Genomic DNA, 20,313 nt, shown 5'->3' with positions numbered 1-20,313 from the left:
AAAGCATCTCCAAAGTACTTATTATCTAAAGAACACTATGCCTGTGCTTACATGTGAGTGTGCATGTGTGTGTGTGTGTGTGTGTGTGTGTGTGTGTGTATGTATGTGTGTATTTATAAGTTGGGAGGTCTCGGAAGACATAGATCATAATTCTTCTACTCAGGCAGTTCAAATTCCAGGAGCTACTGGAAACCCGTTCAATTTTGTTCCTAGACTACACATGTAGACACAGATGCTCATAATAACCCAAAAGTCCAGTACAGAGCATGCAGCAAACATTTGTATCGATCCCCTCTAGAGGGTTGAGAACCCACATAACATGGGGACTGAATCCTAGGTCAAATATCACAGACCACACGGTCAATCAGATGCTGTATCAGCCTATGGCATAGTCTTTGGAAACATATTTATTATTTATTTCACCTTTTTCCATCATAATATTGGCAAAGTACTGACAGGTTTTATTGGGAAATAATAGAGTGTAACTTTCTAGTGGAATTAGCAAATTCTGGAAGAGAAGGTACAACGATGATTGGTTTTTCATTTTTGAAGCTATAAGCTTCCAACCTGCTACGTACTTCATCACATTAAATCTGTGCAAAAAGTATCTGTAGTATTTCTTCTTTCACCTATATGTAGCATGGATCTCTGTGAGTCACATCTTTGTAAACAGAAATGCATACATATCGTAATATTGTTTCTATTTGTGTACAAGAGAAATACTAGACAGGACAGCAGGATTCTCACAGTGCCAGTGTGTATTTCATGTCCTGTGCCCTGCTTTTGCAGCTATTACAGAGTCTTGCCTACCCACCATCCTTACTTCGTTTCTAAGGGTGGGACTCTGCATATCATACTTCTGTCTTACTAACCAACTTTCTGTTAGACTATTAATCATGGATGCTAGAAGGAACATGAAGGAGAATAAAGAGGAAGGAATGATTCTCTATTGTTCGTTTCCTGTTTACTTTTAGCTACCCTCAGTGATATTCAGCAGCACTTCTTCATTCTGACAATAAGAGTCAGGATGAAGAATAACAGCAATAATTAATTCCAGTGTGCAGTTGTTCTAACACCACCAGACTCATGTCTTTATCAAGCCCATCCCCTAGATAGAAATGTCAGTCACTTAATACACTTGCGGCGTCCCGCCTCCTCATTCAGACACAACCACATGGCTTATGGAGCACCTGCCTCATCTCGGGTCTGACTTGTAGCTTTGTGCAGCCCATCCTTCACCACTCAGCTTTCAATCATTCTTCTCCTTTGCTTTGTTAGTCTTGTTCCAGGGGTGGAAGCTGCTTCTCATGGATACTGCGCCCGTGACAACTTATCGTACTCCTGTTGTATTTCAATTTCTGTTCATTAAATGGTCAATAATGATTAATATCATTTCTTTCCTTTAAATCATTGGAGTACACTCTGGAATCTGAATGAATACTAACTGATGAATATGGTCTACCTGATGTCTCTTACATGACATATCATATAAGAATTTGTCCTGTTTTATGGCTAATTCTTTGACTTGTCTCATCGTCTTTTTCACAGTGGATATGCAAGAACTGTAAAGTAGGTCACAGTAAAACAAAAAACAAAAAGAAACTGTAATTGTGTTTATTCTATTTTAAATGTGTAAACGGTGATAAGATATTATCACTGAGTATAAATTAAATAAACAAAAATCCTACATATATTATCATATTTTTCGATGGTTTCATTAATTTTGCATTGTTTCTAAGTCACAGTCACGAAAGTGACCTATGAGGTCAACGGAGAATCCGTGTCTAGTAGCATTATATTTTAAAACACTTACCACAGCATAATTTGACATACAAACTACCCATTTTGCCACAAATAACATACATAAAATATACTTTAAATATATATTTAATGTTAGTTGCCTATGTTATTTTCAAGATGTTGAAAATGAAATTATATTTATAATAGCATTATTTGTGACCTAAATTGAATTTACATGTCTTAGGTTTAGCATACATTTCCAGGAAGCAAGTAAGCAATGTTACTTTATTTTACTTTTATACATTGTTGTAAATGGGAAGTGGGAGGATAAAGTACTATATTGTTTCAGTATCACTCAGACTCTCCTCTGAACTTCTAATCAGTTCTGGTTTTGCTTAACATAAGTATAGTTATTCATTTTTTAAACTAGCAAATGATTTGAATTGGTTATTTTTCATTCCACTCCACAAATTGGCATATTGTCTTTAATTTCTTATCTTGCTCCCTTCCATTGATCTAGGAGCAGGAGGGAAACTCACACTCACACAGTGGGATATTCATCCCCTGAATGGTGGAGAACTTTTGCTGTGGGCAACCGTAGAGAAACCATGATGACTACTCTTCTGTCTTCTGGAAATGGTGGGCATTTATTCGGAGCTGGTTAAGGGCTGAAGGGGCTCTCAACAACCTTTTTTTTTCCTTTTCCTTTATGTGAAAAATAAGAAAAAGTAACAGAGTTTTGTAACTCTGACCAAAACAAGGAAAATAGTGAGCCTAGTGATAATGATAACCTTAGAGACTGGAATTATATTTTAGTTGCCAACTAATGTTTTAATAGAAGAAATGCAATAAAAGAAATATAATAAATGCCAGTCAGTTTTTCTCTTTTTTTTTTCCCCTTTGTTAAGAAAGTGATTCACCACAGCCTCTCAGGCAATGCCTTAAAGTTGTCATTGTGGACCAAATATTTCATGTGCTCTGTGTCTAAGACAGTTATGAACTCCCCAAGGAAAATGTTATGATTGCCTCTGAATTTGTCTGCATTCAGAAAGAAAGGCTTTTTTTTTTCTAAATTCATGATTTAAAAAAAAAATCGTAAAAACTGAACTGAAGTGGTGGTTCTCAATCTGTGTGTCACGACCTCTTCAGGGTCGTCACAAATCAGATAGCTTCCATATCAGATATTTACATTATGATTCATAACAGTAGAAAAATCACAATTATAAAGTAACAACAAGATAATTTCATGGACTGGGGTCACCATAACATGAGGAACTATACGAAAGGGTCACGGTATGAGGAAGTCTGAGAATTATTGCTCCAGAGGTTTCATCTCTATAGATAGGAATTACAAGTAACTGGAAGGGAGATCTTTAAAAGGTAGAAAAGGCAGAAGTTTCTCACAGTTTCAAAGTTGGATTTTAAGCAAATATGTGAAGGTTTTTCCTTCAAAATGTAACTTGTGAGGCTAAATCATTAGGGTTATATATTGCAGAAAATCCACACAGCATCTATGTGGAATGAACGACAGACTGGACTGATAGTGGCAGGCCAGTAAGCAAAAAGTAGAAGCAAATTCTTTTGTGTTTTCTGCACCGTTTGTTATTCCTGGTCTTTGTATAGTATGGAACTTCACAAGAAATGCCAGCATCTGCAGGTGCTATTGCACAAGTCAGACTTAATTTTATTATAACTCTGGAGATTGTCTCAGAAGCTTTAACTCAACTAAATGTAAAAGTATTTGGGGGAGGAACCCCTTGCAAGCTATAGACTATCTAACAATTACCAGTTCAAGGCACGGAAAACTGTCTTTCAAGTTGCTGAGCAGGATGGGAAACAAGATACTCACCAAACAATAGAAGCTGCTGTCTTTGCTCTTGGTTGCCTCTCAGGATTGGATGGTAATATCAAAAGGATGAATAATGTCTTAGAATATTATTTTAACTAGGTAAAAATGTGTTATATTTTTTTATGCTGTGGAATATTGCTCTAACTCTGTAAAGGTGTGTTACATTCATTTATGCTGCATTTCTTTAACCCTTGTTTGTGTTGCGTTTGTTTGATTATGAGAAGGTGGGTTGCATTTGTTTCACCTTGCCTGCCTAAGACACCTGCTTGGTCTAATAAAGAGCTGAAAGGCCAGTAGGTAGGCAGAAGAAAGGACAGGTGGGGCTGGTGGGCAGAGAGAATAAATAGGAGGAAAGAATTCAGACCTGAGAAGAGAGGAACTAAAGAAGGAAGCGAAAATGAGGGGCACACCTGGGGCAAGAATTTAGGCAGATGCCAGCCAACAGACACAAGAAAGAGTGAAAGTAAAATATACAGAAGAAAAGAAACATTTAAAAGCCCCATGGCAAAATGTAGATGAAAAGAAACGTTTTAATTTAAGTTGAAAGAGCTAGCCAGAAAAGAGCTAAATTAACGTCAAGCATTTGTATATAAGTCTCCATGTCTTTATTTGAGCGCTAGAATGTAAAAAGCCTGGCATAAATATACCACAAATTTGAAAAACAGGATGTAAGAATACAGCTCCCACTAACCTGGTGGCTTCTTCACTGAGGACTAGCTTTCACTGTAGTGTCAGAAAGTGGTAGCAAGCTACCAAGGAAGAAAAGCAATCAGTAGCCCAATCCTTGTATAAATGCTGTAAAATGCAACAATGATGGGCCTGGCCAGATAGTCCCAGGAGTGAGACTTACATGATAGCCCTAGTTAACATTCTATGAGGAAATTTTATAAGACCTCACATTTTGGCAATCAATGAGTGGTGAAGAAGGGAGAACCAGTTATCTTCAGGAAGAGACTCTGATAGGTTATCCACTCAAGATGTCAGCCCTAAACACAGACACATGTGAACACTAAATGTACTAATTGTTTGTATTTCCTATATATGATTGGTATACATTTTACCTACATGCTATGGATATTTCTATACATGATATATGTATTTATAATTGTATATAATTATACATTAATATTCATGGGGTAAGTCTTATGTATTATGCAATATAACAATATGTGTATATAGTATACATATATATTTATATATTTCATATATGCGCACACATATCTGTGTGAATGGATATGAAAAGGTCTTGAATCTGAGGAAGTAGGAATCATGGGACCAGTTGACTGGAAGATAAAAATACAGAAATTATGTAGATAAAGTATTCATCTATGAAGTTCTCAAAATAATTATTTATTTATGTAGTAAATATATTGTATATTAAATATAAATACATATATATATATATATATATACTAAAAAATAAAAATAAAAGATTTATGAAGGAATTTTATCTAGAGAAATAGTGTAGGTCATCTTTGTTATATTTTGTTGCTGAACAAATCTATAAAACATTAACAATAATTTCAGAGTGGAAGAAAAAGACTTGAAATTGTTTTCCCAGTCTTCTCACTGGACAGATAAAATAATATCTATCCGGTTTTGAGAATAAAAACACAGCTGTCAAAAGATATAAAGAAATTATCCTTGGTCACATGTGAAAATGGAGAGTAGAAGAAAATACAGATTTTTGTGTCTTTCATTTCTATAAATTTTCCACTCTTAATTTTGATTCCTTAAAATATACATCGTTAGGCTAGCTAATGAGTTGTATCCAAAATTCACTCTGAATAACTCTAAGGCCACCTAAAATTATCTCTTCTTTTGCTTCTAATTTTAAGGTTATGAAAAACATGAGGTCCGAATTTCTTATCTGTTACTCCTGTAAATACCTTCATTTGACTTTGACAGTTTTTAAAATGATTGATTGACTCCGAAAAGCAATGATAAAAATGACAGCCTTACATGTTTTGAGCCATGTAAATTTCTAAGGAGTAAAGTTGTTAACAGCACAGCAGTGGTCAAAGAAGTACAAGCCCACTAGTGTCTTCCAGGGTATTCTTCTGCTAACTTCCCAGTCTTCGCAGAACACTGGCGACGCTTCTTAAAAATTCTTCAGAAATTTCAGGAACACAGAATTTCATTTCAGGCATGACAGTATTTTATTATGAGCTCTGTGTCAGCCTATTAATTCACCAGTATGACCTAAGATGCTGATAATTTATTCTAGAACATTACAAAGTCTTCATATTGCTAATATCAGGTCTCAGGCCACACACACACACACACACACACACGAACATATACATGTATTTTCCCAAGATATTTTCATATCAGCTATTACTGATTTTCTAATGAATCATAAATTCTTGAATCCTCCAGATTTATCTCATAAAGTTAAATAGACTGGTGGTTTGAAAGAAAATGGCCCCCAAAGAGTGACAGTATTAGGAGGTGTGGCATTTTAAAGAAAGCATGTCACTATTGGGCTGTGGGCTTTGAGGCCTCCTATTCTAAGAGAGTGCCCATTGTTACAGTCCCTTTTCTGTTGCCTTCTGATCAATTTGTAGCTGGCTTTCTGCCTGCTTGCATGTTGTCATTCTCCCTGCCATGATGATAAGAGTCATCACTCTGAAATTGTGAGTCACCACCCCAATTAAATGTTTTCCTTATAAGAGCTGCCGTGGTTATGGTGTCTCTTCACAGCAATTGAAACCTTATCTAGAACATGTACCCATTGTTAGTTCTTAAAGTAAAATATAGGTTTCAGTAGTCGATTTTCTCCCAGGCTCTGACTTGGGATAACAGTGAATCTGAAGTAGTCAAGACACCTAAACTTCAACTGTATTTCCGTCCAATCACCTCTTACTAAATGGCAGTTTTCTCTTCCAAGCAACCGCTGTTTCCTAACATTTTCAACTTCTATCATTGATCTTAAATTTTTAAGTAAATAAAATTATCCTCATTATTTTTCAATTTGCATTGTTCACCTTTAATTTTTAAAAAAAAAATAGCAGTTGAACCTATGTAAGAAAATGGCTCCAATTAAGTTCAAACCAAGATTCTCACAAGTGAAAGATGAAAAAAAATTCATTAATTTTTTTTGAGGTGGTTCTTATTTGGCTAACATGTCCATCTAATAGTGCCCTAACACAGTCAATTTTAAAAAATAAAATAAGTCTTAAGGAATGACATTCTCTCTTCTTAATTTGGATTTGGTTCTCAATTATCTGCTCCTAACTCATACCTAGGTTTCTTATCACTTAAGATGAAATAATTATAAGTACCACACTTGTATGATGCATGTTATGAAATGAATTGTAAGAAATGTATCTTATATTATTTAATCTTGAGAATTAAAAAACATTATGATCTCATGGAGAAAACAATGAAAGGTAGAACTCATTCTTTTAAAATGTGGTATAGATAATTCGTTGTAGAATTATGATCTTAACTCTGGGGACTTGGACTTTGACCACCTAATCTTGAGGGAGTCTCTACAGGAGCACATTGTACTGGACCAGATACATAGTAATGGTTGGTTTTATTCCCTTATAATCTAATTCTAGAATGTGTTGGTAAAAGATGTTTTAGTCATCAGATTCACTACTATATACTACATTAAGTGTATTTGTGTGTGTGTGTGTAATTTTGTTTAGTTGCAAAGTAAAATTGCATACCTGGCATTATTATATTAAGTAAGATGATCCATATTCAGAAACCACCTGCTTCTCCCATGTGCAGATCTTATATTTTAATTTATACATTTATATAGATATATGAGAGTGGGTATAGGTCATGGAACTAGAAAGGAGGGCGTGAAAGGGGAAATTTTGAAGAGAGGAATGAGTGAGACATGAAATTGGAAAGATGATGCTGGAGAGGAAGCTGGGGAAGGAGGCAGAGGGGTGTGGAGGAGCATTGGATGGAGATGAATCAAGAAGGACAAATTATGCATGAAATTGAAGTAATGAAACCAACTTCTATGTATGCTGATTAAACAAACACATTCAAAATGAGACAATAAATAAGTCGAGTGGTTTAAAGAATAGGGATGATAAAACACATAATAAATAGACTGAAGTATTGGTTAAATTTATTCTGAAGAAGAAAGAACTCAGATACAGGTGATATCTGTGCCAAGAGAAGATCGCGTGAGATTCCGTATTTTTCCATTGTGCTATCCATTTCACAGCCAACTGGAGTGACTGTACTGTATGCTTCAATCAGTGCATCAGGTAGACAGTCACACTACGAGCTGTTTGCTCTGTGTTCCAGCTTGTCATGACAATGTGTCCTTATACCCAAAGAAAACTGTAGCCTTCACCCCTCATCAGCAAACTTGTATTTGCAACAGACAGAGAACATTACCTAGCGCCACTACCAATCAAAATAGGTTTATGGAGCTCAGTCCCAATGGATAATCTACAAAACACTCCTGTACCTAAGACTCAGTGTACGTTGTGGAAGATGGGGCAGAAAGAGTGTAAGCGCCAGAGGACTGGGAATTTTGCTGTGAGGCTCTTTGTCCCAGAAACAACAGAAGCTAGATCCATAAATTTTTGCCAATTACTGCCCAAATGGGAACAGAACAAGGGCAACTCTAATGGTCGTGACAAAGATGGCAGGGGATAGCCCAAGTAAACCTCAACTGTACACAGAGAATTATATGCAACTGAGGAAAGCTGGAAGCTAGTCGTCTTCCCTAAGAACGTACTAATTAGCAGTCCAGTGACAAATGTATTCCCTAAAAATATACATACATGTAACATGATATGAATTAAACAGGTCATATTTAGGAATATATATCTATAGACATGAATATATATTCATTCAATAAAAGTCTGAAAAAGAAGCTATGAATTTTGAAGAGGGTAAAGAGGGATTTGTGGGAAGGTTTGGAGGGAGAAGACATAAAGGTGAAATGTAATTGCATTATAGTCTCAAAAATAAAATAAGAAGAAAAAATACAACTCCAGGAATCACTCAAGATTCTGTTCACATCAGTTGTTGATTTGACACAAACCCTATGTTTGGTTACTATCAATTTTTAGCACCTTACTGAGACTCACTGTCAGAATTGAATTATAAATATTTCATTATCTGTTTCCAATTTCTTGTGTGCTTTACTCTCCTTTCCACTGGTTTTTAAGTCTACCTACCCTTTACATAGTCTACCTCCCTCCATAGTTCCTATCCACAGCCGCCTTTACCAGCGACTTAGTTTCTGTTAGTCTTTTGCCTTTCTTGCCTTGTTTTCCACTTTCTTTACAAAAGCTCATCCAAGAGACAAACTGTAGCCCTCTTTTTCTTAGGATAATAGCACCCTTGAGATTGCCTCCTCTAGCTGCTCGTTATCTCTTTCTTTTTATATAAAGAGGCTGGGTCTTCCCAGAAAAGTTAGTTTCCACGTCTTATATTCCACTCATTTCTCCTCCCACTTTACTCCAGCTTCTGATTTTTTACAACTTCTCTGTATCTACTTTCACTAAAACTTCATCGCCTTCCATAGCAAAATGAAACATTTTGTTGTGTTTATCAAACATCATCTCTCTGTGGCCATTCTCATCACCAAATACTTCTTTCATTCTGAAATCTTATTTACTCTGAAACTCAATACCTTTCTCTCTGGAACCCCTTTTTTTGTTTCTACATTTTATTCTTTATCCTGTGTATCATGTAGTATGCTCTATATTTCACGTATCTTATTTATATTCTATGTAAAATCTTCCCCTAAGAGAACCTTAGCCAAACTCAAAGTTTTATGTAGTATACCAGCACTGATGGTTTTCAATTTTCAGGCAAAAAAAAAAATATCTGGAGTACTGCTTTTACATCAGACTGCCTTACAAATATCGCTTCATGTCTGAAGTTTATGTCTGAGTCTTAACTAACTTATTCTTGCCATGGAACTCGCATCTCGACCTCTACTGCAAATCTAATAGTCATTTAGATTTTCTTCTTTACTCACTCACCAAGAAATATTTTCAGCTACTCAAATAGCATAAATTCAAAACAGTTCTTATTACTACAGAAGTTGATAAATGGGAAAAACATTATCCACTAATGAAATTTTAATGTTTTAAGAATATATATTGTATTCAATGGGCATAAAACATCTGACTGTTTAAACCTGATCAGCACCTCCATGGCCATATTCCTCACTCCTCCCAGCCTCTGCTTTCACTCTTCGTTGTGCAGAAATCTCTTGCTCTATGCAGTCTGGACCTTTTAATCTACTTTCCTTACTGTTGTCAGAGTGACCTTTCTAAAATGCCATTTTGATCATGTCACTAGCTGACTTTCAAACCTTAAATGGTTCCCAAGACTGTCATGCTGTAGTTCACAGTTCACAGCTTAACATCATCCAGAGCATTTCACCCTGAGCTCTGGACTTATTTCAGAACACTGTGCCACTTATGTGCACAAATGCCTCCTTATTAATTCTTTTTTTTTCAAGTGTGTGAGGCATTCTGACTTATTAACTGTTTGCAGAAGGTACCTCCCCCCTTTTTAAGAACAAAAATAAATTCTATTTCACATTCCACAAAAATTTAATCTGAATATCAAAAGTACTCTATTCCTCAGTTATCTTAGGGTTGTGGTGTTTACAAAATAACAGGCACCAAAATGATGGTGAAAAAGGTGAATAGGCTTCTAAATAGAAAGGGCAGCCAAAAACAGAGTATCAGTCTTATTGATTCAACACCTTTCCTTTTTATGTTCTTGAAGTTAATGTTCAGACGATGTTAGTTTGACGATGACTGACTGCTTTGTCTAATTGAGATAGTCTCCCCTTGTTCTCATTTCTCCTTCTATATTACCACTGTCATGGTAGAGATTAATTTATTCACTTGAGCATTATGTATCTTATTTTTATTTAACGATCATTTTTCATCGTTAGCCCATATGTTTCCTAATAAGAACAAATTTATTTCGCTGAATGTTCTGGGGCTTCATATAGGCCCTGATAGGTCCTGAAAAATAAAGATGTGTGCAATATGTATTTGTTGAGTAGTGTGTTTCCAATCTCAAGCTTTCCTGAAAGCAGAGCACCACGTTTCTGAAAACTATTGTGAAGACATAATCTAGTCACTAAGACTTCTGTCTATAGATCCAGGGTATTTATATGAATCAGAGATGCAGCTTTTAGTAGTTCAGTGTACCTGGATATTTTAAGTAACTTCCTAAGAGCCTCATCTCTGTAAAATAAAGGTTCTGGTTTTCTTTATCATATACAACTTTTATAGCCTACAACCTAGAACATTTAAGATACCACCTGGACCTGATAATAATTTAATGAAGATCATATAAGTCAGATGGCCAACACTCCCAACAGGTGCTTGATTAGTAAAATTAAGTTATAGCAACAGACATCATGCTGACCTAGTTTGTGTTCTCTAGTCCTTCAGACTCGGTGTCTATTTATTCACCAGGATTATTTCATTCATCAGCTTAGTGCTTTTTAAAAAAAACATAAATAATTCTGTGTTGATTGCAATGCTATTTGGAACAGCTAAATTATGGAAACAACATTAACATCCGTCTACAAATGAATGAATAAATATAGTAAATATGCATATCAGAGTAGCATTCATTCATAAAAAGTAAGGAAATCTGTCATTTGCAGCAACATTGATAAACCCGGAGCGTATTATGAAAAGTGAATCAGCCAAACAACAGAAAGTCTATTCTCACGTGTTCCTACCATGGACTCCAAGAAGCAGAGAATAAACTTGCAGAGTTTATTAACTTACAGGGAAATGATAGCTAAAAGATATAAAGCTAAATGTAACAGATGAAGTTATTGTTTCCGTTATTAGGACCTAGTGCACATATTGTGAATATAGTTAACAACAGTGTTCAGACATACATTTCACAATCAATGAGCTTGAATTTCAATGTTTTCACCTAAAAACATAAGCATTAGAAACATTTATTAAAAAGATTTATTCCACATTATAATCAAACACAACCATTTCACATTGTCCCTCACTTTATAAAAGCAAACACTTAAAGGAAAAATAACTTATTCAATTGCAAATTATACAAAGTTTTTCTTGGCAGAGCAAGATTGAGAATCAATTAGTTTTAATATGTACAAACAATCTGAAAACTAATAATTCGTTCAAGCAGACTTCTGACCCATTTTCTTTTGCTTCAGAAATATGAAATATTGAATCTTTCAAAGCATTCTGACAAGTAAACAATTCCAACATAATTTAGGTAGATAACTGTAACTGATGTTTGAAATCAAGAGCTGAGTGTATGCTTGGTGCTTGTCCAGACAGTCATTCCTACAGTTTTACTATGAACACTAGAATTCTAGTCTAGATTCAGTGAGACCTGACAAACATCTATGAAGTAATGTGCACATATCCATTGAGTGCTGCAGCACGGTAAATAAAAGTTCAAAGACAGATATTGGGGTTCAGTCTGAAAGTCAGAAAGGCAAAACAGTCAGCCACTGGATATAACTTCTAGCTCAGTCTGAAATGGCGGTCAGAATGAGACTGGTCTGATAGCTGTCTTCTCCCATTTTATAGTCCTCTCTGGGACTAGGATTAAAGGCGCCCAGTTTCTATGACAAACTGTTGTGGCTACAGGGATTAAAGATGTGTGTCACCTCTGCCTGATCTGTAAGGCTGACCAGTAGGGCTGTTTTACACTTTGATCTTCAGGAAAGATTTATTTATTAAAATGCAGATGGAATATCATTACGGAGTACAAAAGCAATGTGGAATTCAAGCCCTTTGGGAACTCCAATGAACGAAAGGTTGTGAGGATGAGTTAAGGGCGAGTGAAGAATTTGTTTTCATTGAAGTGATGAAGGGGAACTTGAGTTACTACTATGGCACAGAAGTCTGAACTTCACTGATACAACCCAGGAACAAAATCCCATGTGATTTGAATCATGAATGCTTCATAGAAGCTTGGCAGGCAAGAAAAAGTTGAAGTAAGTAGAATAAGAAAGAAAAGGCACTGAACCACACTATGCTTGAAGGACTTCTATGAGGGCGGAATTACTAGAGAATAACTTTTGCATGTTGAAGTAATGATAGAGGCTAAAGGAAATATATTCGGTCAGTAACCAATGTAAAGATACGTGCAGCTAAAGTTGGTATGAGTCCATTACATCCCGTATTCTTAACAAAGTGATAGAAATACTTGACTACCAATCAGAACTCACAAGATCATGCTTCAAGCCCAAGTACATTAGTCCATTTTAAATCTTCTCTTCTCCGTTGTTTCTTCCTAGGTGAAGCTCATCCGCTAGACAGTCTTTATGTGTGATTTGTTTGTTTCCAAAAAGACAACTTTCTCTCACCTTTATCCTGGCAAATTGTTTGTCTGCTAATACCTGCCAAAGACCCTTTACCAAAGAACCTTTGGGTTCTGCTCGCTGAACACTTAAGGATTTAAGTTACTCTCAGCTTTCTTCACTCAGCCCATCTGCTTTGCATTTCAATACACATTTCCAGTCTACTTTGAACCCTGGTTCAAGCCAATAGGAGACACCAGTGGAACAGAAGGTGGGATTAAGAACGATTCCGGCATTTCACTCTCCGCTCCATCTTCTCGTAGTACCTCTAGTGTCAGAGGGGAATCAAACTGTGGACTCTGCTTCATAGCTCATGTGTACTCTGTGCTGCTCAGGCATGACCTGGCCCAGTTTCCTCCAGTCTTCTAGGGCTATGTTGAGGACCGGCCTTGACAAAATTACCTCTTATCAGGGTAGGGGTATGCAAATTGAAGAAATATAAGGAAAGACTATGAAGACACATAAAAAAAAATAACAGGACAGAAACAAGTATCAGGAGGGTATTCCAGTGGCTGAAATCCTGATATTCTCTCGTGTTTATTTTTACCCAGCTTTTATGCCCAATGTAAACTAGGGGAGAATGTAGCAAAAGGCTTTATTAACATGATACAAAAGGATAACTCACACAGTCAATAGTCTTAATACTCTGAAACATCAAATCCTTAGCATTTTGTTATCTAGTTAGCAAAGGTGCTCTAGGTTGAATATGCTGGAAGGCCACTCTTGCCTAGGTGACCTCATAGCTAAAATAGGAGGAACAGAAGTACATTTGCATATCATGACCACCCCTCAGAATAACATTGAGCTACCTTAATTTCAAAAGAACCAAGCAATCACGTTCTGAATTAGGACTTGCAACTGTGCTGGTCAACTCGCCAAACTCTCTGACCTTCAGACAAGGTGGAAGTGGGTCTGCATTTTTCAGCCTCCGCCTGGGCTTCTGATCTCTGCATTGGCGCACCAATTGGCTTCTAATCATGGAACATCTAGATGATCTGCACCCTAAGCGGTAAGTTCCTTTTGACACAGAGCTATGTAGTTTGTTCCTATGACCAGGCTAGACTCTTAGCCAATACAGAATACCTTTAAGTAGTTTGCTTTCACTGTGCCATACTGACATTGTGTTTAATTATAAATCTTTCATTTGAATAAATCATGCTTGATATAGCTACTCAGGCTTTGTAGTCACTAAAAGGAAGAAATGCTGATTTTTCAAATTAATTACTCAACTCCTTTTCTAAATAGAACCTAGAGTAGTGTTCTCTATGAATTTCATGTAATTTAAGCAAAAAATATTCCTGTCACCTTTATCATTGCTTTTCCTGTAAGAACATAGTGAGACTCTTACATCATAATGACCAGTTTATGAAAACATTGCAATAGCATCAATAAATAAACTCAAAGGTCCCACGACACAAAGAAAACTTGCCAAGTACTAACTTTCATAACCATGACTCAAATGAGAATAGGGTCTGAAAATATCATAGTTAAAATCATTAAATTTGAATGTCCAAGGATCGCAATAATTTACAAAAAAGTTTTCTATTATTCTATTTTTAAAATTTTCTATTTTCCTATTTGTTTATTCAATAATGATACTTGGAGTATTAGTCAACATTGGTATAAGTAAAAACTGATTTGGGACTAGAGATATGACTAAGAACCGAAGGGACAACAACCCTTCTCCTGGTGGAGATTAGGTTTGTAAGTATATGGGGATTTTGCGTCTTCTTTGATTTAAAGAGGCAAAACAGAACTCTAAGAAAAAAAGATGAGTTCAATAAAAATAGAAGCCCAAGATTTAAACAACCAATTTGTAGAGTGTAAACAATAATCTCATGGGAAATAAAGCTCCTTAGTAATTAAACATAAATTTTAAAACTTGATTCTTTTTTAAAATTTTATCCTATGTGTATTGGTGTTTTTCCTGTATGTCTGTGCACATTCATGTTGCTCAAAAAAAAGTCATAGGGGCGTGTAAGAGCCCCTGAGACTGGAGTTTAGAAGGTTGTGAGCCCCCATGTGGGGTCTAGGAATCAATTAAAGGGCAATGTTCTAAACCATTGAGACATTTTCCCAGGTTGTAACACACACACACACACACACACACACACACACACAATCATGGGCATGGACAGACTTGAAATTTTAGCACTGTGCCCATGTACGTGTGTGTGTGTGTTTGTGTGTGAAAGAGAGAGAGACAGAGAGAGACTTGTGGAAGTCAGAGGACACTTGCACAAGGCATTCTCCCCTTCTCCCATCAGGTCCCAAGGATAGTTAGCAAGCATCCTACCTACTGAACCATCTTGCTTTGGCCCAGAGCCCTTACCCTTGGATTCTATTTGCTAAAGCTGCCTTTCTACAAAATGTTGAAAAAATGTCCTTTGAAGCATTAATTATAATATCAAAATAAAACAAAACAGTAAGTTTTAGAAACGTTCATGGATAGCATATGTGTTAATTATAACATTCATGGAACATATTACTAATTAGCTTTCAACCTTATAGACCAAACTTGCCTTTTAAAGTCAGGACTCTGGAGCCAAGGGTGAGGAATAATAGTGCCTTCCATAGGAGCCCGTCTTGTTAAGGCCTTCTGCCTGGGTGTGTTGCATTTTTAACATGAATCAATTTAACATAAATAACTTATTTATGTCTTAAAGGGTCTCAAAGAAAAGCACCTTCCTAGTATACCTATATACTTTGCTTGCAAAAATTCTTAAAATAGCTTTTATCCATTAAAATCATAAAAGGATTACACAATCTAAATTAATGCCTGAACTGCAAAAAGCCATAACGAACTTAATATTATTGCTTTCCAAATGTAGACCAATTCTTAATAGAGTATTTTACAATAGGAAGTGCCTTAAGGGGTCAGTATAACAAAATTAAGATCAGTTTATACAGCCTACCAAAGGTCTGGTGGCGGCATAAAAATGTCCGCTGCAATTATTTGTTCTTTCATTAGCTCACACATCATTTTCTTTTCCAAGCTTGCTTCATAAAAAGTGGACTGTCAGATATCGACCTTCCAAAAGAAAGTCTATTATTTTCTCTATGCTACAAACGCTCCTTGCATTTGTTTTCGTGAAGTCCTACTTAAGCTTGCTTAAGGCAATTGGTCAAGCTCTGTCTTCACGTGTTTAATCTGAATTAACGTATTGAGGTAAACAAAAAAGAAATGCCATGTTAAAAGACTATCCATGTAGCATAGTCTTTCTAGAACCTACATTCTGGTTATCACTGCTCCAAATTTATATTCCTGATCATTTCTTTATAAATTTTAGAGTAAGGATAATGATATTTCTCAAATCTAGCATCTTTCATCTCTTCTCCTTGATAATCAAGACTGGTTTATGCAGATATTAATCACACTGCTTGGACTCTGTACTCCAGGGCAGTATCTGGTTGATCCAATTTGGACATCTAAGATGTACACACACACACACACACACACACACCACTGCAAAAGAAAGATTTAGTAACTAGTTCTCCTAACAAGAAAAGTTAGTATTGTTTTGCTTTTGGGGGGAAATGGGGGGGGGGTGAGACAAGTATGGCAAATTTCCTTTTTTTTTCTTGTTCAAAGCAAACATTAGGGGGACCTTATATCACTAAGCATAGTGCTCACAATGAAATATACAACTGTTTCTGCACATGAATTTTATATAATTTTATATACTGAGTCATTTCATGATGATAGGCCAAAAGAAAAAAAAGAAAAGAAAAAGAAATCTCAAAGCTACCTGAGTGGCTAAAATCTGTCTACAGCACTGCATAATATGAACCCTGAAAGAAAGTTTGATTTTTTTGACAATTGAGGGAAGGCCTATGATATGGATACTCTCACTTCTCAATTCTTACTCATATGGACACTGGAGGAGTTGACTATTTGTACAAGTCTGAAGCTGTGTTAGGGTTGCTGCTTAGAGTTGATTTTAGTCTTAAATACAAAATATTCTTTCTGTTGACTTTTAAGTAAGGAGAACCCTTAGCCTGGAAGACTGTAGTTTTATATACTTTAGTAAAATAAACAATTGCTATTAAAAATGGTCATCTTTCTAATTGGAATCCGGGACACCCCTGGGATGAGCTAGACACTTAGTGCAATGGAAACTCTAAACAGTCAATAAGGGTGACTTTAGCTATGACTTGTGGCAATGGGAAAAATGGAGTCTGAACTGGCTGTCTCCTGTAACCAGGCAAGACTTTCAGTTGGAGGGATTGGGACCCCGAACCAGTCTCATAATCTCTGATCTACAATTTGCCACACATATATAATATGATGGAACAAAGGTGGCACCGAAGTCATGAGAATGGCCAAGCAATGACTGGTCCAGCTGGAGATTCATTCTATGAGAGGAGCCCACCCCTGACACAGTCTGAAGAGCCAGGACCCGGAGGCAAGATAGCCCAGAGACCTAAAATAGAAACAAACATAAATGGCAAAAAGGGGAAAATGTCAATGAAATAATTCCTAATGATACTCTGCTGTAGATCATTGCCTAGTCCTTCTGCTATCAGAAGGTTTCAGCCCAGAACTGACAGAAACAGACGTAGAGATTCACAGCCAAACATTAGGCGACTTAGGGGGAAACCTGAGGAAGAGGAAGATGAAGAATTATGGGAACCAGAGGAGCCAAAGACACCAAAACCACAGAATCAACTACGTTGGGCTCAAAGGAGCTCACAGAGATTGAACATCCAACCAGAAAACTTACATGGGACTGACATAGGCCCTATGCATATATGTTCCAGTTGTATAGCTTGGTCTTCCTGTGGGACTCCTAACAGAGGGAGCTCTGATTCTGTTACTTGCTTTTTAGACCCTTTCCTTTGCCTTGTTCAGCCTTAATAAGAGAGGAAGTGTCTAACCTGACTGCATGGTTGGCTGCTATCCATGGAAGGTTGGCACTTTTCTCAAGAGAAAGGAGAAAGAATGGAAGGGGGTTTGGAGAAGAATGGTTGGGGGGAAGGACTGGGAGGTGAGGAGATAGGGAGGGGAAACTGCAATCAGGCTGGGAAAATTTTTAATTAGTAGAAAATAAAATTGTTCTAGCAAACTTTAAAAAAAGGAGGAAGGGTTGTCTTCCAAGATCAAAGTAAGACCAAATATCTTACTTCTGTGGTCCTATGTGGATGATAGTGAGCAAGGAGACAAAATCAACACAACTCAAGCAACCTGATTCAAGTAGTTGATGGCATAGATTCCCATGCACCGCAATTTAAGGCAGAACATGCATATTAAAGTGAACTGGGCAAGGCTCAGAGGGCAGTCCACATAGACTATAAGTTCATTCTCAAAAGGAATGGATGGAGACAAAGCATTAGGAAAAGTTTGAAATTACCAAGAAGTATTCTGAATTCTGTGCAGTTTTCTGAATCTGCAAATACAAAATTATCTAACACGTCTTTTAACATTACATAGTACTATCTAACTATTTTTAAGTGAGTTATATGAATAGATAAAGCATGGGAAATGTTTGTCATGGTCTGGCAGCTCAATTCACTTAATATTTTGAGATTTTTGGTCATTTACATCAAAATCAACCCAGGACCCGAACATGCTAGGCAAACATGTAGCCATCAAGTTATACCCCTAATGCTGTTTTTAAGATATTCTGTGGTGTATCCATAAAATTAAGGATATGTATTATAATTGTAAATAACGTTTTATTCAATATATTATTATTAAAGACTCCCTTGAGATTTAAATTTTCAATCCACTGTGCAACTTCTCCACCATTATGGTGTACCCCACAAGGATTACTTAATTTTAGACATGCTTTTCTATTCTTGGAAGCTTTACTGGTCTCTTATAAGATCAAGAAATCCATATTGGAATGTTAGTGGTAAACCTCACTTACATAAATAATGGTGATCGTGCATAATGCATAACCTAGTTGTGCTCAAAATATAATTCACCAGGAACAATGTGTAAGTAGGAGGCAGGATAAAATGCTGGCATATTAATCCTCCCCAGGGATCATCATGTGCAGAATGTTGCATTGTATGACATCATGTTGTTAGCTTCCTTGTGCTTATCCACTTGAAAAAAATCAATGGATGGAGTAAACCATATTATTATCATACTCAAGTTTAAATAGCTTAAGTTTGAATAAGTATACTTGAATTACTAGCCATGTGCAAGCGACTACACAAAGGACTTACAGTGCCAAGGATGTTGCCGCTGTCCAAACCGCACCCACAGAAACATCTCTGCTAGGCTGTCATCAGCTTTGCTTTACATCGCTGTACTCCTAGTTCAATGTGATTTTTTCACTCTGTAGATTTGTTAACAATGACTGGGTACGTTTTTAGTTATCACACAGGATGTGAAAATATCTAGTGGGTAGAATCCCTCCCTCTTCTAAATTTTCCAACAAATTTTGCTGATCCAAACTATGAATAATACCTAGGATACAAATGCCTGGTAGTTAGTTACTCTGGCATCTTCATCATTTCATCAGAAGGGACACACCCTGAATGGTTTTAGAGGTACATCCATGTGTTTGGAGTTATGGTGACATTTTATAATAGAAATAAAAAGTTCAGAATTTAGATCAATGCTCAAGTGATGCAGAAGAGATCTTGCAGGAGATGCAAATGAAAAAGCTCCCCACCATGTTCTGTCCATCTCCAGAAACATCCTGCCTAGCAACAATAGATGCTTCTGGCAGGGGATCAGCTCATTTTCCACAGAACCTAGATTTCTCCTTTTAGGGGAATTCCTTTTGATTGTAAATATTTATAATTGTAACAAAATAGAAAGGTAAAACAAAGTATATCTAGAAGTCAAATTATTCTTTTTTAATATTATATTTCTTGTTGTTAAATAATAAAATCCTGGCTTGGCTGTAATGTAAAAGTGGAGGCGGTTACGCGAGGAAAAGACACGGACACGCGGCGGTCCCACGTGGGTGCACTTTAATGGGGGGAGGGGCAACAGGCAGGTACAGGTGTGTGAAACACTAGGAAAACAAAAGGGGGAAGGGAAAAGAGAGGGCGAACTCGTAAAGACCTTCGCTTTTAACGGGGAATGCAAAGGCTTCTGGGAAATGTCCGTATCCAGGAGAATGCTGGGAACTGTAGTTCGGCAAAGGAACAACATTTCTGATGTTACATATTTTTGTTATTTCACACATGTGCAAAATTAAATATGATTGTTTCTGTCTCCTGTTTACTGCCTAAAACTCCCTTATGTATCCTTAACACCCCCTCTTCCAAACAGAGTTTTTTTTTCTGGTTTTGGTATATCAATATGTCCTGTTAGTGGTGACCATATTTTCATAGACGTATGAACATACCCTGGAGCATGGGAAACTTACCAGTGGTCACATCCTCAAAAAAGAATGATTCTCCTTCCAGAAGCAACTATCCACCACCAGTAATTCCCCAGAAA

This window comes from Microtus pennsylvanicus, chromosome 15 (assembly GCF_037038515.1).
Source record: "Microtus pennsylvanicus isolate mMicPen1 chromosome 15, mMicPen1.hap1, whole genome shotgun sequence".
Taxonomy (NCBI): domain Eukaryota; kingdom Metazoa; phylum Chordata; class Mammalia; order Rodentia; family Cricetidae; genus Microtus; species Microtus pennsylvanicus.
The sequence above is the reverse complement of the archived record's forward strand: the minus strand, read 5'-3'. Positions refer to the sequence as shown.